This window comes from Schistocerca piceifrons, chromosome 8 (genome assembly GCF_021461385.2).
Source record: "Schistocerca piceifrons isolate TAMUIC-IGC-003096 chromosome 8, iqSchPice1.1, whole genome shotgun sequence".
Classification (NCBI taxonomy): Eukaryota; Metazoa; Arthropoda; class Insecta; order Orthoptera; family Acrididae; genus Schistocerca; species Schistocerca piceifrons.
In genome coordinates this window covers 479,508,939-479,526,230 of record NC_060145.1, presented here as the reverse complement: position 1 = coordinate 479,526,230, position 17,292 = coordinate 479,508,939, and the positions used below count along the sequence as shown (strand labels likewise).

At 44.6% G+C, this 17,292-nt stretch overlaps 1 long non-coding RNA gene across 1 annotated transcript in view; it reads left to right on the top strand.

Annotated features, from left to right (window-relative positions):
• Window positions 1–13,873, top strand: part of LOC124711206 — a 47,507-nt gene extending 33,634 nt beyond the window's left edge. Inside the window, exon 3 of the long non-coding RNA XR_007005443.1 lies at window positions 13,733–13,873. This is a non-coding gene — a long non-coding RNA (uncharacterized LOC124711206). The remainder of the gene's footprint in view (window positions 1–13,732) is intronic.
• The last annotated feature ends 3,419 nt before the right edge of the window (window positions 13,874–17,292 follow it).

The window sequence follows — 17,292 nt, the reverse complement described above, 5'->3', positions numbered from 1 at the left end:
GCAAGGTCCATGGTTCATGGGGGAAGCTGCAGTAGGATACCCAAAACTTTGGACTCCAAGAGGTTGTTAACTCACAGTGATGTGGCTGTTTCGAATAGCAATGTGCCGTTACGCAAATGTTTAACAGATTTTAGACTGCAGCCGATACATCAAGGTCTTTCTGGGTATAGAAGGGCGATACTTTCCCAACCATCTTGTCCTCTGATCACAACAGACATTTTGACACTCTGGGTGCTCCGTGTTACGACACAGTGCCTGAACGTTTGAGGGAGATTTCTCACGAGGTCTGTCTCGCTTTGAAGGATGATTGTGAGTACTACCTAACAGACAACCAAAATTTTCGGGAGGAAGTTCATAGAAAGTCGTGGATGCCATAGTGATCCCACCAGCAGCTGAGAAACGAACAGTCCGCCCAGACAAAGCATGACTGAGTAAACCTTATATAACTAAGGCGCGGCAGGTTCACCAGAGGTTGCCCGCTAATGACTGTTCCACCACAACAAGTATGTATCACACTGGCACGCAGGACATCGTAAGACTGAGAGTTTTTGTAATCTTCGCGACCTCGGCGGTCAAGCCAAGATCCCCATTCCCTGTGGTACACGACGTTGCACCGTCACACCGGACAGTGATTGCTGAAACATGCCCAGAGCTTCGCGGTTTGCGAGTCCCCAGCTCAGGAACCCCGGCGTCGCCAGAGCCCTTAACCAACAAACAAATGCTGAGCTACTGTGTGTGATTTTAATTGTGTTGTACGTCCAAGAAATCAGACGTCACATTATAATTTTTGTCCCGATTTAAGTGAATTGGTTCAAAATCGCTCTGAGCACTATGGGACTTAACTTCTGAGGTCATCAGTCCCCTGGAACTTAGAACTACTTAAACCTAACTAACCTAGAGAAAACATCACACACATCCATTACCGAGGCAGGATTCGAACCTGCGACCGTAGCGGTCGCGCGGTTCCAGACCGTAGCGCCTAGAACCGCTCGGCCACCCTTGCCGGCCCGGATGGTCTCTCTAAGCAGTTTTATGCCCACTTTTGGGCCCTCTTGGGTGCTACGTTTACGACGATGTTAAACGAGGTTACACAGGGGAGAACTGTGCCTGTAGACTTTAATATTAATACCGAAGCAACACGGCCGTGTCTCTGTGAATTCTTTTCGTCCTCTCACTTTGCTTAATTTTAACTATAAAACTATAGCGACGGAAATAAATAGCAGATTATCTTCTGCGTTGGCGAATGTGACTGACGAACATCACAGTCGTCTTTCTGCTCGCTCAATTTTGACTCCAGTATCGGAGAAGTGATTTCAGCTTCTGCAGCCATTTCTGCCCACTGTGCCCTGCTTTTCTAGATGTTAACATGGCATCTCACCATGTTTCTCGTAGTTATTTTACCTGTGCGTTGCAGGTAATCGATTTCACCCTGAGGCTCGTGTAGTTCTCTCCCACATAAGATCGTCGCAAAGACACTTGCCGGTGGTCAGCTGACGCCGTCGATCGCGTTTAGTCGGTGTGTGCCCTAGGGCAGCCCGCTTTCCTTACTTGTCCCGTCTCTGGAACTACTGCTTCGCCGTCTCCCATTGCAGTTACGTATAATGAGTGTTTCTGGTGCAACCCTTACTGTTCAGGCGAATCCAGACGTGGTGGTCCTTCTCCGTCGTAGTGAGTTTCCAATGTAAAACTATTTTTGAGTTCCTGACGGGGGCAAAAATAAAATTCTCGCACTAGCGAGCTTCTATGACGTTGCTGCCCGTGGGCTACTGCTGTAGGCTGGCGTACGCCATTGGGTGTCATCGTTGATTGTTACCCTCTTAAAATGGTGACACCTAACTGGAAAATTGACAATGTCTAGGGGGGGAACAATAGGCCCCATGTTACAGTTCTCCAAGACGTTCGCATCTTGGATGCATTTGTCTTGTGTAAGTTATTTTACACTGCCCATGCGATGATGGAAAAAAAAATTCCGCTCTTGTCTGGCCGGTTTTTATGGAGACGTTACACATTTAGGTTGCGCTATGCGATCACGACGCGAGAAACACTATCTTACGGGGGTTTCCCTCTAGTTTATACATTCGGTACACGGTTTTGATTATTATCCAGGAATCATATAATTTAAAGACTTGCTATTCTGACATGTGCGCCCACCAAGTCTTGCTCTACCTGTTAATATTGGTCGCCTTGATTTTAAACTACGACACGTTAGAGAATCTTACCTTGCCGTGGGCTGTTCGGGTTCCGCAGCGGGTACTGCAGCGGCCGGTACCTGCGAGCTGGTCTGTGCTAGCTCGCTCGGAAAGGATTGTCTGTCCCACTCCCATAGAACTGCTGTCCTCTGGAAGACAGTGTGGAACAGTATTAGTTTCCCGTTTCTTTCCACGACAGTGGTCTCTTCTTTGTACAGAGCGGTAAATAATTTGATCCCCAATGATGACCGTTTGCATCGGACTGAATCGGTAACACAGACAAATGTAGCAGTAAATTTTCAGAGTGTTCGGAATAAAGTTCCTGAATTTACTAAACTCCAGGAAGCGTGTGGCGCGCAAATTATTCTCGGGACTGAGACCTGGCTGAACCCTGAGATAGGAAGTTCTGAAATATTTAGTGAGGGTTGGAACGTGTATCGGAAGGACAGCTTACACACCGTATGACGTTGTGTCTTCATTGCGGTTGACAAAAATATTGTGTCTACTGAGGTCGAAGTAGAGTGTGATTGTGAAGCTATCTCGACATGTTTAACAGGGCTAGAAGAAATAAAGTTAATTGTTGGGTGTTATTATCGGCCACCAGGTTCCACCGTGACAGTTCTAGACTCATGCAAAGGGAGTCTACACTCTGTACCCGGATCATGCTATATTAGTCGGAGGCGACTTCAACCTACCTAGTATAGGCTGGGATGTCTATGGATTCATTACAGATGGTACAGACAAGCCGTCGTGTGAATTACTTTTGAACACATTGTCCGAAAACTGTCTTGAGCAGCTAAATCGACAGCCAACGCATAATGGAAATATTTTGGATCTGGTAGCCAGGAACGGACCAGACCACATCGACGATGTCAGTGTTGACACAGGGATTAGTGATCATGATGTTGTCATTACGACTGTGGTTACGTAAGTTTAAAAGTCGGTCAAGAAGGCTAGGAGAGTATTCTTACTAGAAAGAGCAGATAAGCAGTTGTTTGCATCCCACTTAGCAAATGAATCGACTTCATTTACTTCCGGTACGATGGAGGTGGAAGAATTTTGGGCAAATTTTAAACACATTGTAAATCACGCATTGGAGAAGTATGTGCCGAAAAAGTGGGTTACGGACAGAAAAGACCCACCGTGGTTTAACAGTGCAATTCGGAGAATGCTCAGGAAGCAAAGACAGTTGCGCTCGCGGTACAAAAAATCGGGAGAATGAGGACAGGCAAAAGTAGAGATTCGTGTTGCTGTAAAAAGAGCGATGCGCGAAGCATACAACCACTACCACCGTCATACCTTAGCAAAAGATCTTGCTGAAAACCCAAGGAAATTCTGGTCTTACGTAAAATCGGTAAGCGGGTCGAAGGCTTCCATCCAGTCACTCACTGATCAATCTGCCCTGGCAACGGAAGACAGCAAAACGAAAGCTGAAATTTTAAATTTAGCATTTGAGAAATCTTTCACGCAGGAGGATCGTACAGATTCCCGTATGGAGGACATAGTGATAGACATCCCTGGGGTTGTGAAGCAGTTGAATGGGTTGAGAATAAATAAATCGCCAGGTCCTGATGGGATTCCAATTCGGTTTTACAGAGAGTACTCTACTGCATTGGCTACTTACTTAGCTTGCATTTATCGCGAATCTCTTGCGCAACGTAAAGTCCCAAGCGACTGGAAAAAAGCGCAGATGACGCCTGTATATAAGAAGGGTAGAAGGACGGATCCTCAAAATTACAGATCAGTATTCTTAGCATCGGTTTGTTGCAGGATTCTCGAACATATTCTCAGTTCGAATATAATGAATTTCCTTGAGACAGAGAAGTTGCTGTCCATGCATCAGCACAGCTTTAGAAAGTATCGCTCCTGCGAAACGCAAGTCCCCCTTTTTTCACACGATATCTTGCGAACAATGGATGAAGGGTATCAGACGGGTGCCATATTCCTAGACTTCCGGAAAGCGTTTGACTCGGTGCCACACTGCAGACTCCTAACTAAGGTACGAGGAAACGGGATTGGTTCCCAAATATGTGAGTGGCTCGAAGACTTCTTAACTAATAGAACCCAGTACGTTGTCCTCGATGGTGAGTGTTCATCGGAGGTGAAGGTATCATCTGGAGTGCCCCAGGGAAGTGTGGTAGGTCCGCTGTTGTTTTCTATCTACATAAATGATCTTTGGGGAGGGTGGATAGCAATGTGCGACTGTTTGCTGATGATGCTGTGGTGTACGGGAAGGTGTCGTCGTTGAGTGACTGTAGGAGGATACAAGATGACTTGGACAGGATTTGTGATTGGTGTAAAGAATGGCAGCTAAATCTAAATGTAAATAAACGTAAATTAACGCAGATGAATAGGAAAAAGAATCCCGTAATGTTTGAATACTCCATTAGTAGTGTAGCGCTTGACACAGTCACGTCGATTAAATATTTGGGCGTAACATTGCGCCGGCCGCGGTGGCCGTGCGGTTATAGCCGCTTCATTCCGGAACCGCGCAACTGCTACGGTCACAGGTTCGAATCCTGCCTCGGGCATGGATGTGTGTGATGTCCTTAGGTTAGTTAGGTTTAAGTAGTTCTAAGTTCTAGGGGACTGATGACCTCAGATGTTAAGTCCCATAGTGCTCAGAGCCATTTTTCGCAACATTGCAGAGAGATATGAAGTGGGACAAGCATGTAATGGCAGTTGTGGGGAACGCGGATAGTCGTCTTCGGTTCATTGGTAAAATTTTGGGAAGATGTGGTTCATCTGTAAAGGAGACCGCTTATAAAACACTAATACGACCTATTCTTGAGTACTGCTCGAGCGTTTGGGATCCCTTTCAGGTCGGATTGAGGGAGGACATAGAAACAATTCCGAGGCGGGCTGCTAGATTTGTTACTGGTAGGTTTGGTCATCACGCTAGTGTTACGAAAATGCTTCAGGAACTCAGGTGGGAGTCTCTGGAGGAAAGGAGGCGTTCTTTTCGTTAATCGCTACTGAAGAAATTTAGAGAACCAACATTTGAGGCTGACTGCAGTACAATTTTACTGCCGCCAACTCATATTTCGCGGAAAGACCACAAAGATAAGATAAGAGAGATTAGGGCTCGACAGAGGCATATAGCCAGTCATTTTTCCCTCGTTCTGTTTGGGAGTGGAAGACGGAGAGAAGATGCTAGTTGTGGTACGAGGTATCCTCCGCCACGCACCGTATGATGGATTGCGGAGTATGTATGTAGATGTAGTAAACGTGCTCTTATAGACAGCATCCAGCATCGACTTACCCGCCTTTGGCAAACTGGAACTGGCTCCATAACACTTGGCTTTCCATACCAGATCTGTTGACCCCGTCTACGCCACTGATATCATTCGGGGGCTTGTAACTTTATTTTTTCAGAAAACGAAAAACAATACAGTAATCTGGGTGCTCGGTTATTTTGTACATTCCGTGGTCTCTGGTTATGGGGAACCCTCACTTTGCGTTTCACCAGTTCATGCATACCGCCTACTGGAGCAGCCAGCCACTTTAAGGACTCTTTTGACAACATGCTCACCTCTACCTTTCATCGGCAGGGCATAGGCTTAAGCCAGGTGCGAATGCTAGAGGGTTGTAATGCCATGCTCTGTAGCAAAACTGTATACGAACACTCATGTGAGAGATGACTTGACTTACAGTGCTGTCTGATGGGTAGTGGATACATAACACTACAGATATTCAGCATTAAACAATAAAATAAAATGAAAATAAATAAATACAGTGTAGTGAGTAGAGTTTTGCGTTGGAGGGCTCGAGTTGGGTAGTTCACTTACAGGTCTGGGTGTAACGTTTTTTATTTTATAATTTGACTCTGCATAATAAACAAGGCAGCTTTGTCTCTAATAATAATATAATAATAATGAAAAGGACGGAAAAACGTCTGGTCAGAAGCGAATAAGTGGTAGGATCGAATACGTACTGTGTCAATTTTTTTGTCTCTGCTTTTTAACCTAGCATAGAAAAGCGGTAAAATGTCTGGCTAGGAAACGAAGGGTTGTTGGATCGAACGCTACCTGGGTCACGTTTTTACACTCTAGCTTTCAACAAAAGAAAAGGCGGTAAAGGGCGTGCCTGGAAACTGAGATTTAGCCAGATCGAATCTCGGTCGAACCACGAATTTTTCAGTCTTCGTTTTAACCTAGCCTTCACCTCTCAACAATGTGAGACATCGCCAGCAACGACACGTGGTTCGGATTCCACGTTACTTTGTCAACTTTCACCACGTGGGCAACTGGCGTAGATTAAGGACTCGCAGGTCTCCAACAGGAAAACTTGCATACTAGTCCACACGAAATTATTATTGTTATCTATATACATACAATTAAGTTTGCACAGATCCCTCAGAACACGAATCCTAATTGCAGTTGTCTGTTTTTTGTTTTTCATTAGGATTATCAGAAGCAGTCAATTTACAATTCGTTTCCTTAGCAAACTTCGCTAAAAAAATTATTCCTGTCTTAATCTACTACTATTTACCTTAAAACCAGCAAATGTAGATCAAGTGTTTGGTTCTGGGGAGGAGAAAGAGCGTTCATACTATTTTATTGTTTCTTCCCCCCTCCCCCATCTCGAAATTTGTCTTGCTGTCATCCCCACATTTAATATGCCATATGCATACTATTTTAATAACAATATCAGTGCAGTATATAAGGGGCAGTCAAATGAAAAGGTGAAAGATTGAAAAAAATTAAGTAAACTGTGGTGTTCAGTGCCTTCATGGAAAAATTTTGCACTTGTCTACCGAATCATGTTAGTCCCCAAGGGCGCTCTTTTTCGTCTGAAGCAAATCTATGGCCTCTAATGTCCTTCTTGACAACTCTAAAAATATGGAAATCGAATATTGAGGTATGCAGGATGTGTAAGGGTTTCCTAGCGAAACATTTCTAGCATAGTCAAAACAACCTGCCAACAAAATGTCAACCCACTTGTTGGCAAGATCGTTTCGAGTGTATTGGAAAACTTTCACTGCAAATCCTTTACAAATTCTCCATACCTCACATATTTTTCCATGAAAGCAATGTTCTCCTCTTTTTCTTCTCTTTATTGCATTTCAACTCCCCATCTGAGTTGGCTGGCAGCAGCATAGGAGCCGCTCTTCAGCCGAGAGACTGAGGTGCTGGAAATTGCGCTTACATGGTGACATTTAAAACAACATAAAGAGGAAATATGGCGAGAAACAGGTTTAAAAAAGGGGGTTACATAATGGAATATAAAATACAAAGGGGATGACTGTAAAAATGGAGATAAAAATCTAAAATAACCACTCTCTGTGACGATTAAGAAACACAAGGTAAAGTACAGTTGGAGCATAAAAGTGGCGACGGGTGGAATATCACAAAACAACCACAGACAGCAACACTATGCACAAGTCCAGCACATGATTAAAGTCACAGCACTTGATGTCATTGTAGAACAGCACCAGACACAACAATGACATAGCACATGATGACAAAGAACAAACTGGGAGGATCTCCTAGCAGTATGGATACAAGGGAGAAGGGAAGAAAGGTGGTGGGGGGGTGTTAGAGGGGGAAGGGAGAGAAGGGGAGATGGGAGTGGGGGCGCGCTGAAGGGGGCAAGGGAGGGAAGAATGGGAAACGGCTGAGGAGGGGATGCAGAGACTCAGGGGAGGGGAAGGACGAGAAACAGCTTCAAGTGGAGGAGGGGAGAAGAAATGGGGCGCTAGGGAAGGGGGGGGGGAACAAGGCCAGGCTACAGTTGGTAGGAAGGGTCGAGATCCTGGCAAGGTTCATCATACGTGAGTGAGAGGTGCTGGAAATTGCGCTTATGGAGGAGATGGATGGTGTGGAGGTAGAGAGGGGAAGGAATACAGCGATAGAGGCGCGGCAATGGGAGGGGGGTGGAGAGGAAGGAGGAATCCAGGTGGCGGCGGGGGGGGGGGGATGAAGCCTGTGGACAGTGTAAAGGGTGTGCAAATGTTGGAGGAAAAGGAGGAGATGGGGGAAGGGGATGAGGTCACAGAGGAGTCATATGGGGGACGGAAGGTGGATACAGAAGGCGACCACCTCGTCTCACAGTGGGATAAATATTTTAACAGTTGTGTCAGTTACTTTTAAAATAATGAAGAGTTGAGTTCCTGTTTTCGAACTGTCTTGTTTTCATTTTGTTGTCCCTTATATGTCTAAAGTACAGCAATATAAGAAAGTAATTCATTAACTAGAGGAAACTGAAAAAGAAGCAATCAAAATTTTTGCGATATGGTGTGTAGGGACAGTATTATAGGATATATATCAAGACATCAGGGAGTAACCTCCATCGTAGTAGAGGGAGTTGTAGAGTGTAAAAATTGTAAGGGAAGTCAGAGATTGTGACTTCCTATTATGTTTTCATGGGCAATTGTTCTCTGTTACGGTAACTAAGCATCACTGCCTAGCGAGAGTTTCACAAAGGATTACACGAAAAGGGTGAGGGAAACACGTGTCGTCACTTTAAGCTTCGAACAACATACACTGGTGTCCAAAATAAAGCAACAGACCACTATTTCTTCGTGCTGTGTCTAATTCGCGATATAATCATACAAACTGTCAACAGGTGTCCATACGATCGTGTCCGGAACGAAAGATGGCACTCTGGTCTACATACAACCAAGCCAGTGATGACGTCAGAGTAGCAATCAAACGGGATCGTGTTTGCCGAGAAGTCCCACATCCACAATCGCTGTGTACACAGTCACAGATGGTGCAGTATGTCGCAGAGAAGAGCTCTACCAGCCTATCTCAGGTTGGGGGCTATGGGTAGAATGGGAACAGGGCATTCGAAAACTGATGACGCCTGATCTAAATTTACATCTACATCTACATGGTTACTCTGCAATTCACCCTTAAGTGCCTGGCAGAGGGTTCATCGAACCATTTTCATACTAAAACTTCCTGGCAGATTGAAACTGTGTGCCCGACCGAGACTGGAACTCGCGACCTTTGCCTTTCGCGGGCAAGTGCTCTACCATCTGAGCTACCGAAGCACGACTCACGCCCGGTCCTCACAGCTTCACTTCTACCAGTACCTCGTCTCCTACCTTCCAAACTTTACAGAAGCTCTCCTGCGAACCTTGCAGGACTAGCACTTCCGAAAGAAAGGATACTGAGGAGACATGTCTTAGCCACAGCCTGGGGGATGTTTCCAGAATGAGATTTTCACTCTGCAGCGGATTGTGCGCTGACATGAAACTTCCTGGCAGATTAAAACTGTGTGCCTGACCGAGACTCGAACTCGGGACCTTTACCTTTTGCGGGCAAGTGCTCTACCATCTGAGCTACCGAAGCACGACTCACGCCCGGTCCTCACAGCTTCACTTCTGCCAGTACCTCGTCTCCTATCTTCCAAACTTTACAGAAGCTGCCCTTCTTTGCACTTTTTCGATGTCCTCCGTCAATCCTACCTGGTAAGGTAGCAATATTCCAGCGGAGGACGAACAAGTGTAATGCAGGCTGTCTCTTTAGTGGGTTTGTCACATCTTCTAAGTGTTCTGCCAACAAAACGCAATCTTTGTTTCGCCTTCCCCACAATATTATCTATGTGGTCTTTCCAATTTAAGTTGCTCGTAATTGTAATTCCTAGGTATTTAGTCGAATTGACAGCCCTTAGATTTGCGCGATTTATCGTATACCCAAGATTTATCGGATTTCCTTTAGTATCCATGTGGATGACCTCGCACTTTTCTTTGTTTAGTGCTAATTGCCACTTTTGCACCGTACGGAAATTCTCTCTAGATCAGTTTGTAATTGGAATTGGTCGTCTGATGATTTTACTAGACGGTAAATTACAGCGTCATCTGGAAACAATCTAAGGGGGTTGTTCAGATTATCACCTAGATAATTTATGGAAATCAGGAACAGCAGATGGCCTATGACACTACATTGCGGAACGCCAGATATCACTTCTGTTCTACTCGATGATTTACCGTCTATCACTACGAACTGTGACGTCTCCGAGAGGAATTCACGAATCCAGTCAGACAACTGAGACGATACTCCATGTGCAAGCAATATGATTAATAGTCGCTTGTGAGGAACGGTATCAGAAGCCTTCTGGAAATCTAGGAGTATGGAATCGATTTGAGATTCCTTGTCGACAGCACTCATTACTTCATGGGAATAAAGCATCTCTGTGTTGCACAAGAACAATATTTTCTGAATCCGTGTTGGTTATGTTTCAATAAGTCATTTTCTTCAAGGCGATTCATAATGTTCGAGTACACTATATGCTACAAAATCCTACTGCAAAATGAGGTCAGTGATATGGGTCTGTAATTCAAAGGGTGACTCCTATTTCCTTTCTTGAATATTGGTGTGACCTGTGCTACTTTCCAGTCTTTAGGAACATATATTTCGTTAAGTGAGCGGTTGTATATGATTGTTAAGAAAGTCGCTATTGTGTCTGAATACTCTGAAAGGAACCTGATTGGTATACCCATCTGGACCGGAAGACTTGCCTTTCTTAAGTGATTTGAGTTGTTTCGCAACACGTAAGGTATCTACTTTTATGTCACTAATGCTAACAACTGTCCTTGTTTCGAATTCTGGAATATTTAGTTCGTCTTCCTTCGTGAAGGAATTACGGAAAACTGTATTTAGTAACTTCGCTTTAGTGGCACCAGCATCGCTAACATTTCCATCGCTATCTCGCAGTGACGGTATTGGCTGTTTCTTGCCACTGGTGTACTTTACATACAACCAGAATCTCTTTGGGTTTTCTACCATATTTCATTGTGGAAATCATTAAAAGCATCTCGCATTGACGTCCGCACTAAATTTTGAACTTCCGTGAAACTTAGCCAGTCTTGGGGATTTTGCGTTCTTCTGAATTTGGCATGTCTTTTTTTCTTTGCTTCTGCAACAATGTTCCGACGTGTTTTGTGTACCATGGTGGAACAGTCCCGTCTCTTATTAACTTATGCGGTATGAATCTACCTACTTATGTCAATACTGTATCTTTGAATTAGAGCCATATCAGGTCTACACTTACATAATTAGCTTGGAAGGAATGGAGACTCTCTCTTAGGAAGGCATCAAGCGAACTTTTATGCGCTGTTTTAAACAGATATATTTTGCGTTTATTTTTATTGGTTATTTTGACATAGTTTTGAGCCTCGCTACAATGACCTTGTGTCCACTGATCCCTGTATCCGTCATGACGCTCTATATTAGATCAGGATTATTTGTGGTTAAGAGGTCAAGTCTGTTTTCGCAAACATTTACAAATCGCGTGGGCTCATGAGCTAATTGTTCAAAGTAATTCTCAGAGAAAGCATTTAGTACAATTTCGGAAGATGTTTTCTGCCTACCACCGGCTTTGAACATGTATTTTCGCCAACAAATCGTGGGTAGATTGAAGTCTCCACTAATTATGACTGTATGAGTAGGGTAGTAATTTGTAATGAGATTCAAGCTTTCTTTGAAGCGTTCAGCTATTATATAATCTGAGTCGGGGGGTTGGTAGAAGGAGTCAATTATTATTTTGCTACGGCTGTTGTGTATAACGTCTACCCATAGTAATTCGAAGGAACTATCTATTTCAACTTTACTACAAGATAAACTACTACCAACAGACACAAACACAACACCACCTAATTTATTTACTCTATACTTTCTGAACACGGTTTGCACCTGTGTAAAAATTTTGGCAGAATTTATCTCCGGCTTTAGCCAGCTTTCTGTTCCTATAACGATTTCGGCTTCAATGCTTTCTATCAGCGCTTGAAGCTCTGGTACTTTCCCAACACAGCTACGACAATTTACAACTACAATACGGACAGTTGCTTGGTCGATTCTCGTCGTTTCTTTGCCCTGTACCCTTTGAGACTGGAGCCCTTTTTAATCTTTCCCAAGACTGTCTAACCTAAAAAACCGCTCAGTCCATGCCACTCAGCCCCTGCTACACGTGTAGCCGCCTCCTGTGTGTAGTGGACACCTGACCTATTTAGCGGAACGCGAAACCCCACCACACTATGGCTTGCTATGAGTCGTCCTGTTATTTTTCGGATATGGCGACAGTTTATAGAGGTCGAAACTATCCCGAAGACCTCTGGCGCGGCCGACCACGTGTAACATCAGAAAGACAAAATCGTTGTTTGGCTGTAGAGAAACGGCGGTACCGCCTTAGTTCTGCAGGGCAACTGACATCTGACCTGGTAGCATCCACTGGACGAGTTGTAGCGAGGAAGACGGTGTACAGAAGGCTTCGGCAGAGTGCGCTTTACTGTATGTGTACCTCTGACGCGTCCTCACAGAAGGGAACGTCTAGAGGGAGCTGTCAACATACCACCTGCACGTTCGAAGAGTGGGCCGATATCCTTTTCATGTCTAGTTGCTGCACTATTCCGGGTAAAAGGAGGTCCGACATGGTATTAGGGGGTGTCCCCTGTCTTTACTCAGCGCAGTGTAATGTGCATTATAATTTTCAATACACGATACTAATTCTGGTACCTTTCCCTGGATGCAACTGCAGTTTAGTAATATAATATCAGTCCGCTCTACATTGGATCTGCAATGACAAGAATTCTCTGAGGACATTGTTGCGGATGTATTTTCGAATTAGGTAGGCAATTCGGCTCTAATCCGAAAAGGGGGAGGGGGATTTCTGTAACCTAAGAAACCTCCATGTGCACGCCACACGTAATCCACTACTCCAGTAGGCACCTATTATGGTGAACCCTAAAATTCTTTGTCTGATAGCGGAGATCGACAAATTCGCATCTGATACCTTAGTAGAATTGTCTCAGTCTCTGGCTTAGACCTTTCAATCTGCTCCAAGGTCCAAACCAGACAGTCAGGTGAGTCTTTTGCACGTTTAATTCTCTGCATCAAAGAGCAGAGTGAACTGTTCGAGTCCCAGTCCCAAGCATTTCTAGTCACGTGGCAGACAAGCCGACAGTAAGGTACGAAGTCGTTGGGGGGTGGGGGTCTCAATTGGAAATGTTTCGAAGGGAATTCCCTTTTCTGGCATTCACCTGTGCAATCAGCAGAAACTTCCGAATTACGTGTTTGGAACTGCAGTGCTGAATGTTTCTTAAGGTACAGGGGCGATGTGTCTACCTCCAAGTGCATTCCGCGTTCAAAGTCTGCTGATTTCCATCGTGTGGGCATAATCACGTGAGAATCCTTTTCACACTAATCACTTGAGTACAGATAACTGCTCCGTCAAAGCCCAGCCCTTTTAAGCCTTGTCCTGGCCAAAGATATAAATGCTATAGTGTGTCTGCGAACGTGTTTGTATATTATACATGTGCGTAGGGTCGATTACTTGCTTAGGATGTGTAGTGTGCTTGCTATTTCTGGATGTTGCAATTTTTACAAAGGAAGTGTAGGCAAGGTTTGTGTGTGTGCGTACACGTTTGGGAGCCTGTGTGTGTGTGTGTGTGTGTGTGTGTGTGTGAGTGAGTGAGGGCGTCGAGGACTAAAGTTTATGGCTTTCTTGACTCTCACTGGAGTGCTCAAACTTTCCGTTAGCTCTGTGTGCCATTTTATAAGTGTGTTCATATTTCTCGGCCGTCGCGCGATGTGTTTCAGTGGTCGCAAACGTTCTGATTGGGATGACACCTGGCGACCGCAAGGCGAAGCAGACGTGCCGCTGGCTCTGTACGGTGGAACCCAAGGAGTGTGGCCGGCGCAGCAGTAACTGCAAGACGAGCCGAGACACTGGGCGTGCAAAACGGTAACTCACTCACTTCTTGTTACACGTCAATTGTAAGCTTAACATGTTTATCACAATCGGTTTATCAGGCATTCGAGAAGAAAAATGAATGATTAAAATGTAGCGAGGGAGGAGAGAGAGATAGATTGTTGCACCGTGAGGAAGGCCATCAAACAGAATGGCCCTTTCAGAATCCAACAACACCGCCGCCATGACATGCTGGCTGAGAGTGTGGCTCTGAAGTTTTTCTTCCAAGAAGAGGCGGAGTGGCGCCGCTCCATAAAAAGGCCGCTTTGATTCTGGTTCGAGGTGATGAAGCCAGGTTTCATCGCCTGTAACGATGTCCGATAAAAAAATTTGCACTATAAGGCTAGTAAACGTGCATGAAATTCCGCACAGATGGTCATTCGTTGCTCTGTAAGGTCTTCTGTAAGGTAGCTAGGAACTCGACTGGCACACGCCTGTGAGAACCCCATCTGGTGGTCGAGCAGGGCCGGCTGTTGTGTAAGAGCACAAGAGCACGTGAACACCCTGACTTTTACACCTTGCGATTTTATTAGTTATTTTTCTTTGAATCCTGTTAAAAGTAACGCAGATTCTGCAATCTGAAAGACATGGCACTTAAACCTCCGGCGCTACAGCTCCTCTAGACTCGGTGAAACTTGCCAACAGGGTCGTGAGCACACCTTCCCTTGGGCACATTGTAAAGGAGTTTGTGCGCGTGCGCAACTGGCGTGACGTAATTGCCTTACAGGCCAAATACACTACTGGCCATTAAAATTTCTACACCAAGAAGAAATGCAGATGATAAACGGGTATTCATTGGACAAATATATTATACTAGAACTGACATGTGATTACATTTTTACGCAATTTGGGTGCATAGATCCTGAGAAATCAGTACCCAGAACAACCACCTCTGGCCGTAATAACGGCCTTGATAAGCCTGGGCATTGAGTCAAACAGAGCTTGGATGCCGTGTGCAGGTACAGCTGCCCATGGTGCTTCAACATGATACCAAAATTCATCAACAGTAGTGACTGGCGTATTGTGACGAGCCAGTTGTTCGGCCACCATTCACCAGACGTTTTCAAATGGTGAGAGATCTGGAGAATGTGCTGGCCAGGGCAGCAGTCGAACATTTTCTGTATCCAGAAAGGCCCGTACAGGACCTGCAACTTGCGGTCGTGCATTATCCTGCCGAAATGTAGGATTTCGCAGGGATCGAATGAAGGGTAGACTCATGGGTCGTAACACATCTGAAATGTAACGTCCACTGTTCAAAGTGCCGTCAATGCGAACAAGAGGTGACCGAGACGTGTAACCAAAGGCACCCCATACCATCACGCCGGGTGATACGCCAGTATGGCACGCTTCAAAAACGTTCAATTGTGTGTGAAATCTTATGGGACTTAACTGCTAAGGTCATCAGTCCTTAAGCTTACACACTACTTAACATAAATTATCTTAAGGACAAATACACACACCCATGGCCGAGGGAGGACTCGAATCTTCGCCGGGACCTGCCGTACACGCTTCCAATGTACGTTCACCACGATGTCGCCGAACACGGATGCGACCATCATGATGCTGTAAACAGAAGCTGGATTCATCCGAAAAAATGTCTTTTGCCCTTCGTGCACTCAGTTTCGTCGTTGAGTACACCATCGCAGGCGCTCCTGTCTCTGATGCAGCGTCACGGGTAACCGCAGCCATGGTCTCCGAGCTGATAGTCCATGCTGCTGCAAACGTCGTTGAACTGTTCGTGCAGATAGATGGTTGTTGTCTTGCAAACGTCCCCATCTGTTGACTCAGGGATCGAGACGTGGCTGCACGATCCGTTACAGCCATGCGGATAAGATGCCTGTCATCTCGACTGCTAGTGATACGAGGCAGTTGGGATCCTGCACGGCGTTCCTTATTACCCTCGTGAACCCACCGATTCTATATTTTGCTAACAGTCATTCGATCTCGACCAACGCGAGCAGCAATGTCGCGATACGATAAACCGCAATCGCGATAGGCTACAATCCGACCTTTATCAAAGTCGGAAACGTGATGGTACGCATTTCTCCTCCTTACAGGAGGTATCACAACAACGTTTCACCAGGCAACGCCGGTCAACTGCTGTTTGTGTATGAGAAATCGGTTGGAAACTTGCCTCATTTCAGCACGTTGTAGGTGTCGCCACCTGCGCCAACCTTGTGTGAATGCTCTGAAAGGCTAATCATTTCCGTGGTGTAGCAATTTTAATGGCCAGCAGTGTATTTACGGATTTGATAAGCAATGTGCACGGTTTACGGCGTGCACAGCTAGCCCTCACCACTCAGCTACAAGTTTACGTCAGTGCCACCAGGGGGCAGCATACTGCAGCAGACTTTTATCCACGATCGCTTGGCATAAATTCCGCTAGGCAATAGCACACTCCATAGATTTCCAATTCACTCACTACATAGTAACAGTAGATGAGACATCAGTATATGTTATAGTTATACTGATAGTTAAACCTATTTTGTGGGGTTATAAAAGAGATATAGTACATTAAGTTTTGAAATTTATCATACAGTAATCCATTTGATTCGGTGAGAACCATAAAGCACATCATCGTCGATTGTGGGACTGTAGCATTTATTCATGCTTCTGACATCTATTGATCTTATGGTGGATCAAATTTATCTGTACTGCAAATAAGCATGACTACCAGCGAACATTTAACAAAGAAGTGTATAATAAGACTAATTTGTTGTGTGGGTGTAATGTAAGGGTGCCCGACCTTCAGCCCATAAATGAATTCGTTAAGTAATACATGAATTAGAGACCTTGCACATTTTCCGAAAAGATTAAAAAGCACTGCCAGGCACATAAATGTGATTTGCAGGTATTCATGTAGATGTATATATAGAAACATCGACGGTATGTGGTCTGTATTTTGTTTGGAAACTGGGTTTTTACATTCGGGTACGGTGCTTGCTGTTGACAACAATAATGCCCACTTTGTTCTTGGCCATGGAGCTTGTATTCAGTAGCGAAAAACACAACTGTATTTCAGGTGCGTTTAAATTATTACAGATGTAATGACAATGTGGTTTTTACACCCATTTTTATTCAATAGTCAGGATGATTACTTGTACATAAGGGTATCTACACTGTTTTTGTTGTTAACGAGACGACTGAACCCATAAAATTGTGTGATTCAAATTATTTATATACGTAATGACGACAGGATACTTGTAATTCCCTTTTTTATATCAAACAATCATGAGAGTTCAGTATTATCGCAGTTACATACTGTTTTACTTGTATAACGACGATACGAATTTTTGTAAGCACTGGTTTTTGTTCCTCTTGTGTTGTACATAGTGGTTGTGTTCTACTTTTGTTTGTACGAAGTTTCTGTTAATTGACTGAATAACTATATGGTGTCTTTTCCGCTTGA